Source organism: Bos taurus, chromosome 17 (assembly GCF_002263795.3).
Source record: "Bos taurus isolate L1 Dominette 01449 registration number 42190680 breed Hereford chromosome 17, ARS-UCD2.0, whole genome shotgun sequence".
In the NCBI taxonomy this organism is placed as follows: domain Eukaryota; kingdom Metazoa; phylum Chordata; class Mammalia; order Artiodactyla; family Bovidae; genus Bos; species Bos taurus.
Genome location: NC_037344.1, coordinates 972,689 through 994,838, shown reverse-complemented (window position 1 = coordinate 994,838; position 22,150 = coordinate 972,689). Strand labels below are relative to the sequence as shown.

General features: G+C 39.1%; 1 long non-coding RNA gene across 1 annotated transcript in view; it reads right to left on the bottom strand.

Annotated features, from left to right (window-relative positions):
* Positions 1-415: 415 nt before the first annotated feature.
* The window catches only part of LOC101903170 (uncharacterized), a 52,239-nt gene continuing 30,504 nt past the window's right edge, over positions 416-22,150 (bottom strand). The window contains exons 3-6 of the long non-coding RNA XR_237986.4: positions 6,743-6,956; positions 5,517-5,616; positions 4,379-4,500; positions 416-1,850 (exon numbers count right to left, since the gene is read on the bottom strand). This is a non-coding gene — a long non-coding RNA (uncharacterized lncRNA). The remainder of the gene's footprint in view (positions 1,851-4,378; positions 4,501-5,516; positions 5,617-6,742; positions 6,957-22,150) is intronic.

Below are 22,150 nucleotides of genomic sequence, written 5' to 3'. Positions count from 1 at the left end.
GGCTGTGCATCTTATGCACCTCCCCAGTCCCTGCTACCTTTTCCCCAGGTATGTTGCAAGGGCACCGTTCCAAGTGTTGTCATATATCTGCTCTGTGAAGGTGATCTCAGGCTGTGATCCTCCTGGTGGATGTTGAAAAGTTGTTGTTGCTGCTGCTGCTAAGTCGCATCAGTCGTGTCCAACTCTGTGTGACCCCAGAGACGGCAGCCCACCAGCCTCCCCCGTCCCTGGGATTCTCCAGGCAAGAACACTGGAGTGGGTTGCCATTTCCCTCTCCAATGCGTGAAAGTGAGAAGTGAAAGTGAAGTCACTCAGTACTTACCCACAAAAAGATGCCAGGATTCTTGGCCTCTGGAAGAGAAGAAGTCAATCTGGGGCCAGAGACGAGGCTTGATTGCTCAGAGCTTTTGTGCAATAGAGTTTTATTAAAGTATAAAAGACAAAGAAAGCTTCTGACTTAGACATTAGAAGGGGACAGAAAGAGTACCCCCTTGCTAGTGTTAGCAATGGAGTTATATACCTTTTAATTAGTTGTTACAATGAATCAAAAGAATGTCTCAAGTTTGTGAAAATTTTACCAGACCCACTCCCACAATTTACATTTTAGGATAACAAGATTAGAATTTAACAATAGAAAGATCCTCCAGACCCACTCCCACAATATACATTCTAAGATATCAGGATTAGTCAGTAGGTTTTCACGAAGGAGAAACTGCCCTCCAGCCAGATACATTGTTGTTGTACAATCCCTAGCACAGAGTTTAAACTGAGTTATGTAATTGACTAAGACTAAGGAATGTAGAGAGAAAAAAAAATTTTTTTTGTCCTTTTCTCCTCCTTGAGAATACTAGACTCCCAATCTCCACTTTGAGAGTCCCAGACCCCTTTTTCCTCCTTGGGGACCCTAGACTTCTTATCAATCTGCTTAGGAATTGACTCTCTCATTCCCCACTTTTCTTTTAGGAGAATTATGTTGCCTAGGGAAAAGGGCATCATTCTTATTCCACAATTGCTTCTGAGCTGATAAAGGGTGCTGTCCCTAAATTGGTGAGACAACATATTCTCCTAACCCTCATATTGAAGGTTTCTGATCCAGGGGCCCCAAGTAATAGTTGGAGGAGGCTGTGGCACTCGTAGGAGCTTGTACAACCATTTGTAGCTTAAAAGCTTTCAGACGGTTAGAAACAAGCCCTGTTTTACAGTTACAGATGTAAGTCAAAATAGTAATTAAACCAAGTTAAAACCTAATCAAAATTAAAAGTTACATTATGTCCATAATTATATCAGTCCATCTTAGGATTGTTAGGTGTCATCACAGAGTTGAAGAAAGCCATTTTCTTTGAGTGGAGAAATCCACCACGTTCAGTTCAGTTCGGTTCAGTTCAGTCACTCAGTCATGTCCGACTCTTTGCGGCCCCATGAATCGCAGCACGCCAGGCCTCCCTGTCCACCACCAACTCCCAGAGTTCACTCAGACTCACGTCCATCAAGTCAGTGATGCCATCCAGCCATCTCATCCTCTGTCGTCCCCTTCTCCTCCTGTCCCCAATCCCTCCCAGCACCAGAGTATTTTCCAATGAGTCAACTCTTTGCATGAGGTGGCCAAAGTACTGGAGTTTCAGCTTTAGCATCATTCCTTCCAAAGAAATTCCAGGGCTGATCTCCTTCAGAATGGACTGGTTGTCAATTGATGAGGAGGGGAGTGCTCTGCAGACCCAGCAATTAGACTGATTGTGGAATGCAGCATAGGAATGAGCCCAGGACAGGAATGCATTATCTTGAGGGTCAAATGGCAGACTCAGGATTTTTGGAGTCAGCAGATGTAGGCTCACATAGATTATCAAGCCCATCTGAAAAGTACAAAGTCAGAGCATAGAAAGTAAAGACATAAAATGATGCCACTTAGTTCTGGTCAGAGTGCCACCTCTTAAGTCAAGAGTGATGTACCCACGAATCAATTCCTGGCACTTTGACAGCTGTGGGAGTAGAAGGAATAACCTGGTAAGGGCCTTCCCAAAGGGGCTCAAGGGATTGGCCCCCAGATCCCAAAGTGTTTATCAGAACCTCGGTTCCTGGTTCAAACAGAGGCTTGCTTGACTCAGAGGCTGGGTCAGGAGTAATCTCCTGAAGTTCTGTTAATGCTTGTTGAAAAGCTGAGAACTGAGGTGCATAATTAGTTAATTCCAAGGCTTCAGGGTATATAACAATGTCTGTGCACAAGAAAGTCCTTCCATAAATATATTCAAAGGGGGATATTTTGGGGGGCAGGCCAAGCCCTCATTAAAGCTATGGGTAGAACTTTAATCCAATTGTCCTTCAATCTCTTGAGTTAATTTGCACAGATGTCTTTTGATTTAATAATGTCATTAGCCTTTTCCACCTTTCCTGAGGATTGGGGTCTCCAGGAACAGTGTAAGTGATATTCTATTCCTAGGGCTTTAGATACGCCCTGAGTTACAGCAGCTTTAAAGGTGGAGCCATTGTCACTCTGAAGACCCCTGATATGATTAGGCCCAGATATCTAACTGATTGTTGACAAAGCTGAGCCTTTTCTCTTGATGCCTTGTAACCACAGCCTGCCAGAAAGTTTAAGACATCTTCTGAGGCTTGTGAACAAGCTTCCCCTGTCTCAGCACAGAGTAGAATATCATCTACCTGCTGTAGTACCACTGCTTCAGAGCTATTAAAGTTTTGTAGATCCTGTGACAAACTTTGTCAAAATAAGTGAGGACTGTCATGAAATCTCTGGGGCAAAGCTGGCCAGGTTAACTGAGAAGCTGGCTGCTAGGGTCTTCAAAGGCAAATAGAAATTGACTTTTCTCCTCCAAAGGGACTGAATAGAAGGCATCTTTTAAATCAATTACTGAGAAATATTTGGCTCATTCAGGAATTTCAGACAATAGAGTATAAGGATTAGGCACCACGGGGTGTAAAGGAACTACAGCCTCATTTATTATACATAAATCTTGAACTAGTCTCCATTTACCATTTGGTTTCTTTATACCCAAAATAGGAGTGTTGTATGGACTGTAACAGGGAATTAATAGCCCCCGCTCCTTTAAATTCTCGATGATGGGTTTTAACCCTTCCATCACCTCAGGTTTCAGTGGATACTGCTTCTTATGTGAAAATAAGTGTGGGTCTTTTAGCCTGACAACTATAGGAATAGCATTTCGTCCTTGACCCACAGATTTTCCAACATCCCACACTCTAGGGTTTGCATTTTGTTCAATTAAAGGAAGAGAAAGGGAGGGCTCCATATTCATGAAAACGGAGGCCTGGATATTGCTCAATTTCAGGATCAATCTCAGTGAATCTGCAAAGGGCTTCTCTCAGTTTATCTAGGAATTTACCAGGAGCTTTCTTCTTCTCCTGTTCTGTGTTTGCCAATTTTCCATAGTTTAAAGGCTTAGCACGTGCCTGCCTGAATACATGTAAGAAAGATGTATTCCTTCAAGAATACATTTGAAAAAATGACTCTGATCCCATCTTCCTTTAGCTGTGTTGTAGTCCCAGTCTGGTTCTGTAGTTGGGACCACCTGATTCCCAGTCGGGAGGGCGGTTATCTTGTCCTCCCTCTTCCCTACTGACTCATTACAAAACCATTCATCTCCATAAGCAACCGCTTTTTCCAAAACTCGAGTCTTTGAGTCGGGAGTCAGCGTTTGTCCCAAGATATACATCACATACTTCCATGTAAGGTCATAAAGCAGAGTAACACCTTTAAAGGCTCTAATATATTTTTCTGGGTCTTGTAAATAGTCTCCAAGATCCTCCTTGATTCTTTGTATTTCTTGATAAGAAAAGGGCTTATTAACTCTCATAGACTGATTATTTCTCCCAGTGGGTGCTTTATGAAGAGGCAACAGCTTGTGTGGCTGTTTCTCAGACTCTCTAGCTGTTCTGAGCATATGATCCCAGGGACAGATTGGAGAAACCTGCTTTTCTTTATCTCTTTGTCTCCTGTCCTCCATCTCATCTCTTATTTCGATGGTTTGGGTTTCTACTGAAACCAGAGTAGTCTGAGGTCATGTTGTTTGGACCTCTACTTGGGCAGTTTGAATCTCAGTTTGGGTTTTTACTGAGACAAAGGCAACCCTTCTTGAGGGGAAAGGGGGTGGGGGGTTCTCTGACTTTGCTCAGTTTGGAGCCCCAGGTAGGGGGCAAAGTAGGAGGACAGGAGGGAGCTGAAGGTTTCACACCTAAATCTATACCCTAAGGACATAAGTCTGGCATATTTCGCAGAGAGAAAAAGGGCAACACATATGCTACTTCTACCCGTTTCCCTTGTTTTCTACAGAACCGGTCTAATTGTAAAACAGTATTATAATTAAGAGACCCTCCAACCAGCCACAGATCACCGTCCTCCAATGGGTACCTTGGCCATGCAGTATCACATAGGAAGACCAGATGTGTCTTCTTTAAGCTCTGGGGATCAAATCTATCCCAGTTTTTCAGGATATAGTTCAAAGGAGTGAGGCTGGAATTGTTAGCTCCCATCTGTAAGAGAGAAAAGAAGTGAGCAGAGCCATCTTTCTAACGGAGGCATCCCCTCCTGCTCTAGATGGGGGTGTAGACAGACTAAACACCAAAGCTCTTCTTTCCTGGTCGGACTTAGTTTGTCCCTTACCAGCACAGGCACCGTACTCATCCCTCCCGGTTTTACCACCGAGACGGGGTGGGGATGCATCAGGGGTAGACCTGATGGCATCCCAGTCTGATGTCCAGCTCAACATTAAAACCTTGCTTGCCTCTGATACCGCCCAGGGTGCAGTCAGAATAACCTCCCAGAATGCCTCCCAAGCTAAGACCGCTGGGGGAAACATTTGTCACCTGAGTGCCTGTGCACCACCCTGAGTATATTCCTGACCACACTAAGACTGGTACAAACATAAAATTGAGATGTCCCTTCCAAGCATCACCATACCAGTATAAAAGCCTCCTCTAGTCCGCTAAGAGCTAGCATTACCAAAGGGGGGGAAAAAAAAAACCCATTGTAGTTCCAATCTGAATAACCTTTAACCTCAGATATGTTCTTGGAGCTAGAGATCCGTCTAGCATCTGAACTTCCGGTTCCTAGTGAGGCTAGGCACTTCCTGACTACCAATCCAAGTCTGGGACCTAAGTCACAGTACACAGTAACACCATAGATCACAAGTCCCTTGAAAGTCTATGATCCAACAGATTAGGTTAGTACTTCTAATTCCCAAGGAGTTATGAAATGGTCAAAAAGTTTGACCAAGAAAGGAGAGATCAGTCCACATACTTTGCCCATTTCTGGCTGGTCCCTGAAGGAGACATTGGGTGCCTCTTGGCACTGGCAGGTCGGTATAAACCTCGGACAGGTTTCTGCCATAAGCCGTATGAGGTCACCACGGAAGTGCAGAGCAGGGCTCCTCACTTGCTTCACACAGGGTGTGTCCTTCATTCACACAAGCACACCGTAGAGTTAGTAAAGTACAGCAGAAAACGTGTTTGCTAGAAGAACAAAGAACTAGAGCTCCGAGCATCCTTACCTTGTCCTGAAGAATCCCAGATGAGCCCCAAGATGAAAGGTTGTTGCTGACCCACGAAAAGACTCTGGGATTCTTGGCCTCCAGAAGAGAAGAATTCAATCTGGGCCAGAGACGAGGCTTGATCACTCAGAGCTTTTGTGCAATAGAGTTTTATTAAAGTATAAAAGGGATAGAGAAAGCTTCTGACATAGGCATCAGAAGGGGTCAGAAAGAGTACCCCCTTGCTAGTGTTAGCAATGGAGTTATATACCTTTTAATTAGTTGTTACAATGAATCAAAAAAAGTCTCAAGTTTGTGGAAATTTTACCAGACCCACTCCCACAATATACATTCTAAGACATCAGGATTAGTCAGTAGGTTTTCAGGAAGGAGAAACTGTCCTCCAGCCAGATACATTGTTGTTGTACAATTCCTAGTACAGAGTTTAATTGAGTTATGTAACTAAGACTAAGGAATGTAGAGGGAAAAAAGTTTGTCCTTTTGTCCTTCTTGAGAATTCCAGACCCCCAATGTCCACTTCGAGAGCTCCAGACCCCTTTCTCCCCCTTGGGGACCCTGGACTTCTTATCAATCTGCCTAGGAATTGACTCTCTCGATGTGAACCATCCCAGGAAAATGTGTTAGCAACTGGCACCCTGCTCACAGTTTGGTGCTAGTGCTGAGATTGCAGTAGCCCCTTGCTTTTGGGCTCTGGCTGTCACACACCTGCCTCTCTGCCTCTAGGGAGGGAAGTCCCTAAATGGCAGCTGGCTTGCTCTCCTTTGGTATTCACTAGGGCACAATCCTTTATTCAGTGAGCACACCTGGGGTCACTGTGCAGTGTTAGAGCCTTTTGCAAGAAAGGTTCTTTTCCTTTTCGTCTCTCTGGCGATCAAAGGTTTGGGCTGCTATGTCACATTAGCTCCCTCAGATGGTTCTCAGGACATTTAAGCCAGTCCTTACTCTAAGGACCAATAATTGAGCCCACACCTCCCTGACTAGCCCCTACTCACTGCTGGTGGACATTAGAGTCTGAGCAGCTTCTCCACTGGTAGTTGCACTTAGGTGCATATTCTGATTTTTTGTCCTGTTCTATTGCCCTCTGAGATTCTAAAGCTCCCCACTGACATGCCTGTGAGGGTTTCCTATTGTGTGGCAACTTCTTCTGTTTCATGACTTCCTCCCCAGAATGGGTCTCTGTCTCTAATTCTTTTGTGTCTGTTTTTATCTTTTATATTTTGTTCTACCTTTTTTGAAGAGATTGGGCTGCCTTTCTCGGTTCCTGGTGTCCTCTGCCAGAATTCAGAAGCTGTTTTCTGGAAGTTTCTCAACATTCAAATGATCTTTTGATGAATTTGTAGGGGAGAAAGTGGTCTTCCCGTCCTATTCCTCCATCATCTTGGGACCATGCTCCCATCATTTGTTGTAGTACAATCAACCCTGCTTGATTGTTGGTGGGACCTGTGAATATGACAGGCTAGTCATTACTGTGATTTTATTGTTTTATAGGAGATTTTGTCTTAACAGACTAGAAGGGGAGATTAAAAGCAAAAGAATTGCTGCCCTGCTGGCCTTGGAGAATAAGGTGCCACATTGTATAGACGAGCCCATGACAGAACCATGGATAGCTTTAAGGAGCTGAGAATGGCTCTGTCTGGCCTCCTCTTCTAGAATTCAACCATCTAGACATCCCCAGGTCCTGGTGATTGAGAATAAACATCTTCCTTAAAGTTGATGGGCCTCAAGTAGTAGCCAGAAAGAAAGATAGTATTTCAGCCCTATAATCGAAGGAGCTGAATTCTACCAACAGCTAAGAAGCCTAGAAGAAGACCTTAAGCCTCAGTTGAAATCATAACCATAGCTAGCACTTTATAGCTTTGTGAGACTGTAAGCAGAGGAACCAGCAAGTTGTGCTGGAGTCCTAACACTTGGAAACTGAGTTAATAAATTCATCTTGTTTTAAGCTGTTAAATTCATGAAAGAGGAGAGTGAAAATGCTGGCTTAGGATCAAAATTCAAAAAACAAACGTCATGGCATCTGGTCCCATTTCTTCACGGTAAATAGATGGGGAAACAATGAAGACAGTAACAGACTTTCTTTTCTTGGGCTCCAAAATTTCATTGCAAATGGTGACCACAGCCACAAAATTAAAAGACACTTGCTCCTTGGAAGAAAATCTATGAAAAACCTAGACAGCATATCAAAAAGCAGAGTCATTACTTTACCAACAAAGGTCTGTATAGTCAAAGTTATGGTTTTCTAGTAGTCATGTATGGATGTGAGAGTTGAACCATGAAGAAGGCTGAGCACTGAAGAATTTATGCTTTTGAACTGTGGTGTTGAAGAAGACTCTTGAGAGTCCCTTGGAGTGCAAGGAGATCAAACCTGTCAATTCTAAAGGAAATCAGTCCTGAATATTCACTGGAAGAACTGATACTGAAGTGAAGCTCCAATATTTTGATGACCTGATGTGAAGAGCCAAATTATTAGAAAATACCCTGATGCTGAGAAGGATTGAAAACAGGAGAAGGGGATGACAGAGGACAAGATGTTTAGATGGCATCACTGACTCAATTGACATGAGTTTGAGCAAGCTCCAGGAGATGGTGAAGGACAAGGAAGCCTGGCATGCCACAGTCCATAGGACAAGACTGAGCGACTGGAGAACAACAAAAACAAAGTTTGTGATACTGTGATAATGTAACAACATAGCAATGGAAAAGTAACCAAAGGATCCTTACCTAGGAATCCAAGTTCTATCATGGATCTTAAAAATTGCCCAGGTTATATTATAAACATTTTAGGACACTGTCAGAAAGAATACCTAAAATTAACTCTTCTTTCTGGAAAATGTTATTGGATGCATTTTATCACTTTATCTAAAGAAATACAAAGTTGAATATCTAAAGCAGAGTAATATAAAAAGTCCTTTCAAAGCAGGACACTGACAGTCATCTATTTGAGAGATGTCTAAGTGAATTCCCAGAGGTTATTTCTGATTTTACTCTAAGTTGCATTTGATAGAAAAGAAAGACTTGGAGATTAAGAAAAGGAAGACTTCATGTTGAGGATGAAATAATGGGGAAGATGTACCTGTCAAACAACTCTTAAGGAAGATTATTTTCTCAATCACCAAGACCTGAAGATGTTTGTATACTTGATTTTGGGGGGAGGAAGCCTGACAGAACCAGCAAGTGTGCCCCTGAGTGTTATTATGCTCTGCCCTGGGCTCTTTGGGATGGGCTTACCTTTTTGGTAAGCAGATGTGACTGAAATCCAAATAATTCTTCTAATTAGGAATATTTACTCAATATTTGTTGACAAGCTAGTTGAAACCATTGTCTAGAATCAGGTTTGTGGATAGAATTTATTCACATTACGATCATCCTCCATTTTTATCAATTATTCAGGATTAGTTTTACTCATTTGAGTTTCCCAGATGGCACTAATGGTAAAGAACCCAACTGCCAATTCAGGAGACATAACACATGGGTTCAGTCCTGGGTCGGAAAAAGTCTCTGGAGGAGGGCATGGCAACTTACTCCATTATTCTTGCCTGCAGAATTCCATGGACAGAGGAACTTGACAGGCTATGGTCCATAGGGTCGCAAAGACTCAGATATGACTGAAGCGATTTAGTACATACTCATTTAATAAGAAAGATACTTGGACAAGATTGTAAATAAGCTGGGGTATGCCAGGTATGCAAGATAGTATGCAATACCCAATTTTAGTCATTTTGGTAACATTTTATTTATACTCAAATATGAAATAGAGAATTTTCCACATACAAAGATGCTAAGAAGTAGAACCAAAAAGTCAAGACACCTCAAAGAAGTGTGAGATTTTACAAATAATTTTAATGTAGGGCAAGTTTTTAAGATACTTTGAAAGCCAAGACTGGTAATAAAGAATAGAGGAAAGGAATAAAGAATATATATTAATGCATCCATCATTGTAAATAGTTACTGGGCATACTTCAACTTCTTAAAATGTTTTCTGTGTCAAAAATTTATATTCCTTGTTTAATTTCTCTATTTACCTTTCAACATGTATCATATGACCAGAATATCACCCTCATAATTACATTAAAAGGTCAGGCACCCACCTTTCCCAGCCTCAGACCTGGGCCATTAACACTGTGTCTTCCCCTCATCTCCTTTTGGTCCATAAAACATTAGTAGAGAAAGTCCCCAAACTGTGAGATGTCCACAGAGTCTAATCTCATACCTCTAAATGAGTTCTTCATGGATACTCAATATCCTCCTTTCTATTACTTTTAAAGTTCCCTAGCTCAGTTCTGTTTTGTTAATAAGTTTATTTTTTTTAGATTCCAAATATAAGTGGAATAAGATATATACTCTTTCTTTGTCTGACTTACTCTACTTAGTATGATAATCTCTAGGTCCATCCATGTGGCTGCAAAAGGCACTATTTCATTCTTTTTTATGGCTGTGTAGTATTCCATTGCATATGTGTACCACATCTTCTTTATCCATTCATCTATTGATGGGCATTTAGGTTTCCCCATGTCTTGTCCACTGTATAGAGCTGCTTTGAGCACTGGAGTGCATATATCTTTTTGAAGTATGTTTATTTCTTAAATATACCCAGGAGTGGGATTGCTGAATCATATGGTAGCTCCATTTTTAGTTTTTAATATAATCACCATACTGTTCTCCATAATGGCTGTACCAATTCACATGGAGAATGTTTGCTCTTATTGGATTCCAAAAAGCAGAGCTTGGATTAGTAGGTAAAATTATAGGGATGCTCATTTAAGTTCAATATTCAATTATCAACAAATATTTCTGGTACCTACTATATACCAGGCATTATTCTAGGGACTGGGGATTCTGTGGTAATAAAATATAGTCCCTCCTTTCTTGAAGTTTATATTCTGTGCATCATCAACAAATAAACAAATACATCTATAGTGTAAAGTCAAGGAGCAATAAGAATTGTGAAAAAAAATAAAATGGATAAAAGAATAAGAATGACTACAAGTCTTGCTGACTTGACATTAAAAGTAGACAAATTATTTTGGAAGCAAGTTGTGCAAAGCCTTGGAGGGAGATTGTTCCCATCAGAGCAAGTAAAATCTCCCATTAGAAGAGTAAGTAAAATATCTTAATTTGGAAATATGAGAAATAAGTTTCTTTGTGATTTAGTGGACTCTCTGTCTTGGCACTGTTCAGAGTCTGCCTTACTTGCCAGGGAATTTAAGAAGGCTACTTATGCATTATTTATGAGGTTGCAACTAGTCAACTTTGATACATATTTCCAGCTTTAAGATGTTGTATATTTGCTTGCCATGATTGTATAATTAGAACTTGAATAAGAGACAGCTAGGAGGAGAAAAGATGCAAAAATCTCTTTGGTGAAGCAAAAAAGAAAGCTATAGGTTTGGAGACTATGTATGAACTTGCTCTATATTAACACTGAAGTTTGGGAAAAGATGGAGCTAAACATAAAAATAGGGAGGAGGCATGATGAATCAGAAGCTAAAGTAATTTAGGTCACTTAACTATGTACAGATGTGTAACTCTTCTCCAAATGATTCGGAAGTCATAGGAAATGACTTGTAAGAACTGATACTAAACTTCATATGGGAAGTAATTTCATAAGAAACAATTGTCTGTAATTCTCATATGATGTATCATTTCAAATTAGAAAATAAAAAATGGTTGAAAAAGTATTTATAGATTTATTTGTGATCTTCAGAAGAAGAGTATTGCCACAGATTCATTTTCATCAAAATTTTTACTTTTATTTTTAAACATCAGGCAGCACAATTAGGCAGCACACAAAGGTAATTAGAATCAAAAGTTATTTACTGTAGAAATTAAAAAAAAAAAGACTTTTTTGTGTGTGTGTCTTTAGAGCTTCAGCAAAGAAAATGTGTTAGAAAACTAAACTGAAGGATGTTAATATTTCCTATAAAAACCTCTAGAATTATAACATGGTATTTTATCTTTTGGAGTAAAAAATAAATGCCACAGTGATAGGTAAAAATGTGGACATATTTCAACATCAAAACTTGGCATTCACAATAGACTTACAAAGATTATATCTGTACTTCAAATTCTGACTAATCAACTTGTTCTGCAAACCACAAAAACCTCTTTTTTTTTTTTTTTTTCTTCACCTGTGTGTAGTTCCTTTCCTAAGTGGACGCACTGAAGTCAGTGAAAACTATACACAGAAATTAGGAACCACAAGCAGTGGGAGAATGGAGACCAGGAGGCTTCATAGCTGTTTAACAGAAGAGGAAAACTGAGTGACAAAAGGGTAAGATATTTGTGACATTTCTCATTGTGAATCAAAAGAAAGTACCCATAATTGAACACAAACCTTTCTAGTTGCTGGACCAGCTTCAAGCTAATTCTTCTCAATTGAAATTTGTGGAGAACAGATGTGCCACAGTGGTACATGTGAAGTTCATTCACCCTACCTCTTTGCTGAACACATTTGTGTATCACACGTGTATATTTAGCTAAAGAAGAGCTACATTTTGCCAAGTTCTCATCCAATGTATTTTTCTAGTGGCATAAGGGGTGACTAGAAGAACTTGGTAATGAGGCCAGGGATGATAAATGAGAGGGATCAGGCTGAAATGAAGGTGGAGAAATGTAATGCTTTTAGAACAGACAGTTCATAACATTCTTCCTGCTTTGCTTTTGTGTTTTTGAATGAGGATATTGTCTGGAAGAGCAGTGAGCCTGAATTGTATGAAATGTAAAAGATTACAGAAGAGAAACAGCTGCTCAAAGCCAAGTTTAATGTAAAGACTTATCTTTCATGGAGACTACCTGCCTTCATTCTAATGAAGATAGAGAACAATTTAACAGTGAGTGAAATAAAACAATTAACAGGCATTATAGTTTAGGAAGAATACTGTACTTAGGGAATAACAGTTTGTAAAATGATACATATATCATTCTATTCTTAATTTTTGTAGACTTGTTTTTTATTTTTCTGTAATTAGTATGGGCATAGTAAACTTGTGAAACTTAGAACCTAGGAGAAAAACTTATACTGAGAACTCATCTCACATATACCCATGATAATTAGCACTTTAGACACTGTGAACAAATTGAAACTCAGGATAAGCTAAAGAATGTTTGTAGGAACTTCTGATCTCCAGGGATCTGCACAGGCTATTTTCTTTGTAAAAAATACTTGTCCACACAAACTCAATTCCCTAATATTTAACTATCTTCCTATATTAGACATTTTCCCTGGAAGCCTGCTATGCTCCCAAGACTGAATTAGGTCTGTGCTTGTATATATGTAGCTTTTATTATACTTATTATAATCCTCATTGATTTTCTTGAAGACAGGAATGGTGTCTGGCTAACCCAGCACAGCTCTTCCTAGCTGAAAGTGTTTCAGATTTACTAGAACTTGAAGTCAGATGAGGAGTCAGGAAAGCTGTAAAAAGTGGCCAAATTATGAAGAATCTCAAAAGAACATTAAGGAATTTGGTTATGATCCAAACATCTACTCGGTGTAAATTAGAGCTCATAAACATCCTAAAACATAGTAGTAATTTGCACTGCCACCAAGTCTTAGAGTAACAAAAAATAAAATCAATTGATTAAAAATATGTTTATACTAGATACCAGGAACCCATGGGGAACTATTTAATTCTGCTGGTACATTATCTTTCCAGGCATATATCTGACATTTGATGGGACAGGGCCCAGCAGTTGTTCCTATTCATAAAATAAACCCTCAGATGCTTAAGAGATGGTGATTGTGTTGTGAAGTGCACACTTGTTCTGCATAGTATCCTGTCCTCTCGTCTTTCTTCTGCATTGTGTATTCTAGGAGCCTAAGGCAGGGACATTTTTACTTTGCAGTTTCCCTTGGATTTGCCCTTGTCAACACATACATATGGGCTCAACCACTGGCAACTCAGAGGTTCAATGATAAAATGCCCCCCTCCCTGGAACAATGACAAATTTCTCTATCCTCATATGATGAAAAAATTGAGAATGATAGTTGTCCTTTTTTGTTTTGGACTCATATATAAGAATAATGGATTTCCCTTGTAGCTCAGTCAGTAAAGAATCTGCCTGTAATGCGGGAGTCCTGGGTTCAATTCCTGGGCCAGGAAGATCCCCTAGAAAGGGAATGGCAACCCACTCCAGTATTCTTGAGAATTCTGGAGAAACCCCACGGACAGAGGAGCCTGGCAGGCTACAGTCCATGGGGTCACAAGAGTTGGACACAACTTAGCGACTAAACCACCAAACAACCATAAGAATAACAATATGAATACTTTCTGAAAATGTTGACATGTTTCAGTTTTAAAGAAAAAAGGCATTTCTCTGGCTTTCAGTATTCTAAATGGTATATATCTCTTTTGTTTATATCGATGTCAAAAGGTTGGTAATCAGTGTCACTTTGGTTTTAATTTTCACAGGATTTATAATCTGGTCTAGTAGGTTTTGAAGGTAGCAAATCATGACCAGATAGTTTTCTTAAAATAATATGATCGTTTCTTAACAGATTTCTGCTACTAGGGCTTTGGACCATTGAATTAGCCATAAATCTTACATACCCTTTAGATGTCAACCTAATACAATATGTTGGTGGGGAAAATAGCCCATAAAGGTTGAGTGATATTGGAACCCTTTTGGCCTTAACATGTAGACCATGTGGAAAATCCCGAGGAAGCTCAGATAGAGCCAAAATTACTGGTCCTTAGGCAGGGAAAGAATGCAAGCATGGAAAAGTGTGAATAAGTCATTTCATATATAATAAGAAGTATTAGGAAGGAATAAATAAAGTCACTCTTGGATACAATATGTAAAGCAACAGCAGAGATCACCTTACCTATGATGGGTTGCATATGGAGGGTTAAATTTGCTCTTTATTCTTTGGTGGATTTCAAGAGAAGGTAAAATACCATTTGTGTAAAATTTTTAAAGTACTTCGATTATAACATTTTGTAAAACGTGAAGGCTAAATTGATATTAATAAAACACATTTTGAAAAAAAGGTAATTTATAAAGTCTGTATGTGCATGCTCAGTCTATTCAGTCGTGTCTAACTCTTTGCTACACATGGACAGTCGCCTGCTCAGCTCCTCCGTCCATGGGATTTTCCCAACAAGAACAGAAGTAGATTGCCATGCCTTCCTCCAGGGGATCTTCCTGATGTAGGGATTGAACATGTGTCTCCTGCATTGCAGGTGGATTCTTTACCACTGACCCACCAGGGGAGTCTGTGGTTTGACAAATTAAATTTGAAGTTTAATTGTAAACTTTAAATTTAAACTTTTAATTGTAAGCTTTAAAATTAACTTAAAATATATTTAAAAGGAAGAAGATATGAAGAAATAGAGGTTTGAATTATTGAATTAACTTTTCCCAAAAAATACGTACTTAAGAAGAAGAATTAAAATTTTAGCACCACGATTACACATTATTTACAATTGATTCAGTGATGTATTAAATCCCCTTCATGGATCACTGCCTGGTCATGGTGAAGGGGCTTGCATAACTCAATGAAACTATGAGCCATGCTGTGTAGGGCTACCCAAGACAGAAGGGTCGTAGTGACGAGTTCTGACAAAATGTGATACACTGGAGAAGGGAATGGCAAACCACTCCAGTATACTTGAGGTGAGAACCCCATGAACTGTATAAAAAAGCTCAAAGGTATGACACTGAAAGATAAGCCCTCAAGGTTGGTAGGTGTTCTATATGCTACTGGGGAAGAGCAGAGGACAATGACTAATAGCTCCAGAAAGAATGAAGTGGCTGGGCCAAAGTGTAAATGACGCTCAGTTGTGGATGTGTCTGGTGATGAAAGTAAAATCCAATGCTGTAAGAACAATATTGCATAGGAACATGGACTGTTAGGTCCATGAATCAAGGTGAATTGGATATGGTCAAGCAGGGGATGGCAAGAGTAAATATTGACGACTTAGGAATTAGTGAACTAAAATGGACAGGAATAGGTGAATCTAATTCAGATGACCCTTATATCTACTACTGTGGGCAAGGATCCCATAGAAGAAATGGAGTAGCCCTCAAAATCAATGAGTCCAAAATGCGGTACTTGGTTGCAACCTCAAAAATGACAGAACGATCTCAGTTCATTTCCAAGGCAAGCCACTCAGCATCACAGTAATCCAAGTCTATGCCTCAACCACCGATGCTGAAGAATCTCAAGTTTTATGAAGTTTTATGAAGACCTATGCTGCTGCTGCTGCTGCTGCTGCTGCTGCTGCTGCTAAGTCGCTTCAGTCATGTCTGACTCTGTGCGACCCCATAGACGGCAGCCCACCAGGCTCTGCCGTCCCTGGGATTCTCCAGGCAAGAACACTGGAGTGGGTTGCCATTTCCTTCTCCATTGCGTGAAAGTGAAGTCACTCAGTAGCGTCTGACTCGTAGTGACCCCATGGACTGCAGCCTACCAGGCTCCTCCATCCATGGGATTTTCTAGGCAAGAGTACTGGAGTGGCTTGCCATTACCTTCTCCAATGAAGACCTATAAGACCTTCTAGAACTAACACCCCCCCCCCCAAAAAAAAAGTTCTGTTTCATTCCAACAGGGAATTGGAATGTGAAAGAGGGAATTCAAGAGATACTTGGAGTAATAGGCAAGTTTGGCCTTGAAGTACAAAATGAGGAAGGGCAAAGGCTAACATAATTCTGTCAGGAGAACGCACTAGTCATAACAAACACCCATTTTCAACAAGACAAGAGATGACTTAACACATGGACCTCACCAAATAGTCAACATTGAAATCAAATTGATTGCATTCTTTGCTGCTGATGATGGAGAAGATATGTACAGTCAGCAAAACAAGACCTGGAGCTGACTGTCTCAGATCATCAGCTCCTTATAGCAAACTTTAGGCTTAAAGAAAGTGGGGAAAACCACTAGGCCAATCAGGTGACTTAAATCAAATCCCCTATGAATATACAGTGGAGATGATAAATAGGTTCAAGGGATTAGATCTGTAAACAGAGTGCCTGCAGTACTATGGACAGAGGTTTGTAACATTGTACAGGAGGCAGTAAACAAAGCCATCCCAAAGAAAAAGAAATTCAAGAAGGCAAAGTGGTTGTCTGAGGAGGCTTTACAATTGCCAAGGAAAGAGAAGAAGTTAAAAGCAAGAGAGAGAGGGAAAGGTACACCCAAACTAAATGCAGAGTTCCAGAGAATAACCAGGAGAGACAAGAAAGCCTTCTTCAATGTACAATGCAAAGAAATAGAGGAATACAATAAAAGGGAAAGACTAGAGATCTCTTCAAGAAAATTGGAAATATCAAAGCAACATTCATCCAAAGAAGGGCACAATAAATGACAGAAACAGTAAAGACCTAACGAAAGCAGCAGAGATCAAGAAGAGATGGCAAGATTACAAAGTATAACCCTACATAAAATATCTTAATGACCCAGATAACCACAATGGTATGGCCACTCACTTAGAGCCAGACATTCTGGAGTATGAAGTCAGGTGGGCCTTAGGAAGCACTTTTGCCAATAAAACTAGTGGAGGTGATATAATTCCAGCAGAGCTATTTAAAATCCTAAGAGATGGTGGTGTTAAAGTGCTGCACTCAATATGTCAGCAAATATGGAAAACCCAGCAGTGGCCACAGGACTGGAAAAGATCAATCCTCATTCAAATTCCCAAGAAGGGCAGTACTAAAGAATGTTTAAACCACTGGACAATTGCACTCATCTCCCATACTAGTAAGGTTATGCTCAAAATCCTCCAAGCTAGGCTTCAGCATCATGTGACCTAAGAACTTCCAGATGTTTAAGCTTGGTTTAGAAAAGGGATAGGAACCAGAGATCAAATTGTCAACATTTGCTGAATCATAGAAAAAGCAAGGAATTTCCAAAAAAAACCCTCTGTTTCATTGAGTACTCTAAAGTCTTTGACTGTGTGGATCATAACAAACTGGGAAAACTTTTAAAGAGATGAGAAAACCAGAACATCTTACCTGTCTCCTGAAAAACCTGTATGCTGTTCAAGAAGAAACAGTTAGAACCTTATATGGAACAACTGACTGGTTCAGGATTGAGAAAGGAGTACAACAAGGCTGTTTATTGTCACCCTGTTTATTTAACTCATACACAGATCATGTCATGTGAAACGACAGGCTGGATGAATTACAAGCTGGAATCAAGACCGCCTGGAGAAATATCAACAGCCTCAGATATGGGGATGATACCACTCTAATGGCAGAAAGCGAAGAAGAACTAAAGAACCTCTTAATGAGGGTGAAAAAGCTGGCTTAAAACTCAGATCATGAAAAAAAACTAAGATCATGGCATCCAGTCCCATCATTTCATGGCAAATAGAAGAGGAAAAGGTGGAAGTAGTGACAGATTTACCCTTCTTGGGCTCCAACATCACTGTGAATGGTGACTGTAGCCATGAAATAAGAAGACGATTGCTTCTTGGCAGAAAAGCTATGTCAAACTAGCCAGTATGCTAAAAAAGCAAAGACATTACTTTGCCTACAAAATCCTGATAGTCAAGGCTATAGTCTTTCTAGCAGTCGTGTATGGGTGTGAGAGCTGGACAATAAAGAAGACAGAGGGCTGAAGGATTGATGCTTTCAAACTGTGGTGCTGGAGAAGACTCTTGAGAGTCCCTTGGACAACAATGAGATCAGTCAATCTTAAAGGAAATAAATCCTGAATACTCATTGGAAGGACTGATGCTGAAACTGAAGCTTTAATAATTTGACCACCAGATGTGAACAGCCAACTCATTGGAAAAGACCCTGATGTTATAAAGGATTGTAGGCAGGAGAAAAGGGCAACAGAGGATGAGATGGTTGGATCACATCACCAATTCAACAGACATGAACACCTGCCTACAGATTAAATTTGCATCTGTGAAACACTGGAGTAGATCATGGGCATTGTATTAGTCTCTTGTGGCTGCTGAAACAAATTGCTGCAAACATAACAGGGATTTATCCTTTCATGGTTCTGGAGGACAGAAGTCAAGGTATTGGCAGAATCACACTACTTCTAAAGGTACTAGGGAAAATATTTCATTGCCTCTACCAGCTCTTTGTGGGTCCTTGGCCGCATCACTCTAATCTCTGTCTCTGTCTTCAAGTGGCCTTCTCCCCCTGCCTATTAATGTCTTTTTCATTGGATTTAGGGCCAACCCTAAACCAGCATGAGTTCACCTTGCATGGGTGTGTGCTAAGTGGCTTCTGTTTTGTCTGACTCTTTGGGACCCTATGGACTGTATTCCGGGAGGCTACTCAGTCCATGGGATTCTCCAGGCAAGAATACTGGAGTAGGTTGCTATGCCCTCCTCCAGGGGGTATTCTCAATCCAGGGGTCAAACCCTCATCTCTTACATCTCCTGCATTGGCAGGCAGGTTCTTTAACACTAGTGCCACCTGGGAAGCCCATGGGTTCATCTTGATCCTTAAATAATTACATCTGCAAAGCTCCCATTTCCAAATAAGATCAGAGTCTGAAATTCTTGGATAGACAAGAATTTGGTTTGTGGAGTGGGGGAGACGCTCCATCCAACCCACTACATTAAATCTGTCAAAAGATAAGTTATAATCTTTTGGAGTTCTCTCAACTTTCAGGATTCTAGGTCACTGCTTAAAAAATGTTTATCCCATCATATTTAAGCAATTCCTGGGCTCCGAATGAAGATCAGTGTTGAGTGTAAATATTAAAAACATTAGAAACAAACATATCAACAGATGCCCCAGAATTCTAAAATTAGATCAGAACTTATTCCTAAAGAAATTACATGTGCATATTTTCCTTTCTATTGAATTTTTACTGAATCTTCATGTAAAATTTTTAATGGGAGAATTTGAAACAGATGTTTGTAGCCTTTCCCTGTATTATAGTAGATATAACAGAAAGAAGGACCCAATGCAAATTTTAGTTTCTTACATGTATGTCTATCTGATGTTTTTCAATAGAATTATCAAAGTAGACATGTTCATTTGTAGATTCTTATATATTATTATTTTTTCAATAATACAGTTTGGATAGCTCATCAATATTTTCTTATGTTGATATTAGAAAAATACTTTATAATCCTTTATTACTATAAATATAGTGCATAGAACATAAATCCATGAGTGTTTTTCAAAGAGGAATGTCAGTAATTTCAGTGCCTCCTGTAATTGTCATTTAGACTTTTATTAGGTCAAGAATCTCTGATATAAGAGTTTTCTTTCTTATTCAGTTCTATCTTTTCACTCATATATTGTTTTAACTTGATTTCATTGAACTAGTACTGCATGCCAGGCCTCAACGGTATGAGAACTGTGAAATTCCAGATGTTCTAGCTGGATTTAGAAAAGGCAGAGGAACCAGAAATCAAATTGCGAGCAACCATTGATTCATAGAAAAATCAAGAGAATTCCAGAAAAACATCTACCTCTCCTTCATTGACTACACTAAAGCCTTGACTGTGTGGACAACTACAAATCATGGGAAATTCTGAAAGAGAGGGGAATACAAGACCACCATACCTGCCTGCCTCCTGAGAAATCTGTTTACAAGTCAAAAAGCAACAGTTAAAACCAGACATGTATACAACGGACTGATTTAAAATCGGGACAGGAGTATGTCAAGGTTGTATATTGTCACCTTGCTTCACTCAATCATGTCCAACGCTTTGTGACCCCCATGGACTGCATCATGCCAGGCTTCCCTGTCCATCACCAAATCCCTGAGCTTGCTCAAGCTCAAGTCTATTGATTCGGTGATGCCATTCAACCATCTCATCCTCTATCATCCCCTTCTCCTGCCTTCAGTCTTTTCCAGCATCAGGGTATTTTCCATGAGTCAGCTCTTCTCATCGAAGTATTGGAGTTTCAGCTTCTGCTTCAATCCTCCCAATGAATATTCAGGACTGATTTCCTTTGGGATGGACAGCTTGGATTTCCTTGCAGTCCAAGGGACTCTCAAGAATCTTCTCCAACACCACAGTTCAAAAGCATCAATTCTTTAGTACTCAGCTTTCTTTATAGTCCAACTCTCACATCTATAGATGACTACTGGAAAAACTAGTTTTGACTACATGGACCTTTGTTGGTAAAGTAGTGTCTCTTCTTTTTAATATGCTGTCTAGGTTGATCATAACTTTCCTTCCAAGGAGTAAGCGTCTTTTCATTTAATGGCTGTAGTCACCATCTGCAGTGATTTTGGAGCCCAAAAAGTTAAAAGTTTCTCACTTTCCACTGTTTCCCCATCTATTTGCCATGAAGTGATGGGACCAGATGCCATGATCTTAGTTTTCTGAATGTTGAGTTTTAGGCCAACTTTTTCACTCTCCTCTTTCACTTTCATCAAGAGGCCCTTTAGTTCTTCTTTGCTTTCTGCCATAAGTATGGTGCATGTCTGAGGTTATTGATATTTCTGCTGCCAATCTTGATTCCAGCTTGTGCTTCATCCAGCCCAAAATTTCACATAATGTACTCTGCATATCAGTCAAATAAGCAGGGTGACAAAATACAGCCTTGACGTACTCCTTTCCCGATTTGGAACCAGTCTGTTATTCCATATCCGGTTCTAACTGTTGCATCTCGACCTACATACAGATTTCTCAGCAAATCTGTTTAGCTATACACAGATTTCTCAGGAAGTTTGTTTAGCTATAGTGGGATATTTTATATTGTAAAACTAAATTTTCTATGTTAGTATATCATTTTAAAAGCAAATTTTTCACACTTATGTTCATAATTGAGATAGACTCTTTGGCACTAAATGAATTTGAGTAAACAAACACATTTGTGTTATGAAATAACAATTTCAGAATTTTTATAAACTTTTTAACATCATAAATTTGAAAGCTTAAAATATTTCTCTAAAGAGTCGTCAAATTTAACTGATTTCCTTCCCCAGCTGTGGTTGAGAGTAGCTCTTGGATGTTTTTTCAATTTGCTACTGAAATAGTTCTCTGTGAGTTTTCCAGTTTAGTTCTGTAGATTTCATACTAAAATTTACTATAAGCTTATCATTCTCATCTTGATTTTCAAGTTTATTATACTTATGTTCATATTCTTTAAATTTGAAACAATAAACTTTTTTATAACTGATTAATTTTGTCTATTCAAAATAAAAGAATGCAAATTATTATTTTTATTTTCTAATAGAAATGTTTTAGTTGTATACACTGTATTTATATTCACTATTTTCATCCTTTGAAATATATTCTTAATTTTTTCTTCAATTTGTTATTTTATTAAGATTATTTTATTATTTAATTTTATTATTTCCACTCACAAGTGTTTTACTTTTAATTTATAAATTAATATATTGTAGTCAATATAGTAAAAGTAAGAATACATCTATGTCTTATATTTAGGTTTTTTTTTTTTTTACTAGATGTTAAATGAGATTATATTCATTCCTCCATTCTGTTCAACAGAATAATACAGAATAAGTCTGTATTCTAACAAATTACATAATATAATGAATATATACACATTATATATGTATATATAATGAATATATATATACATTATATATGTATATATAATGAATATATATATACATTATATGTGTGTATATATATAATGAATATATATACATAATATAATGAATATAAATATATGTCTTATATTTAGTTGTTGTTTCTTTTTACTAGATGTAAAATGAGAATATATTCATTCCTCCA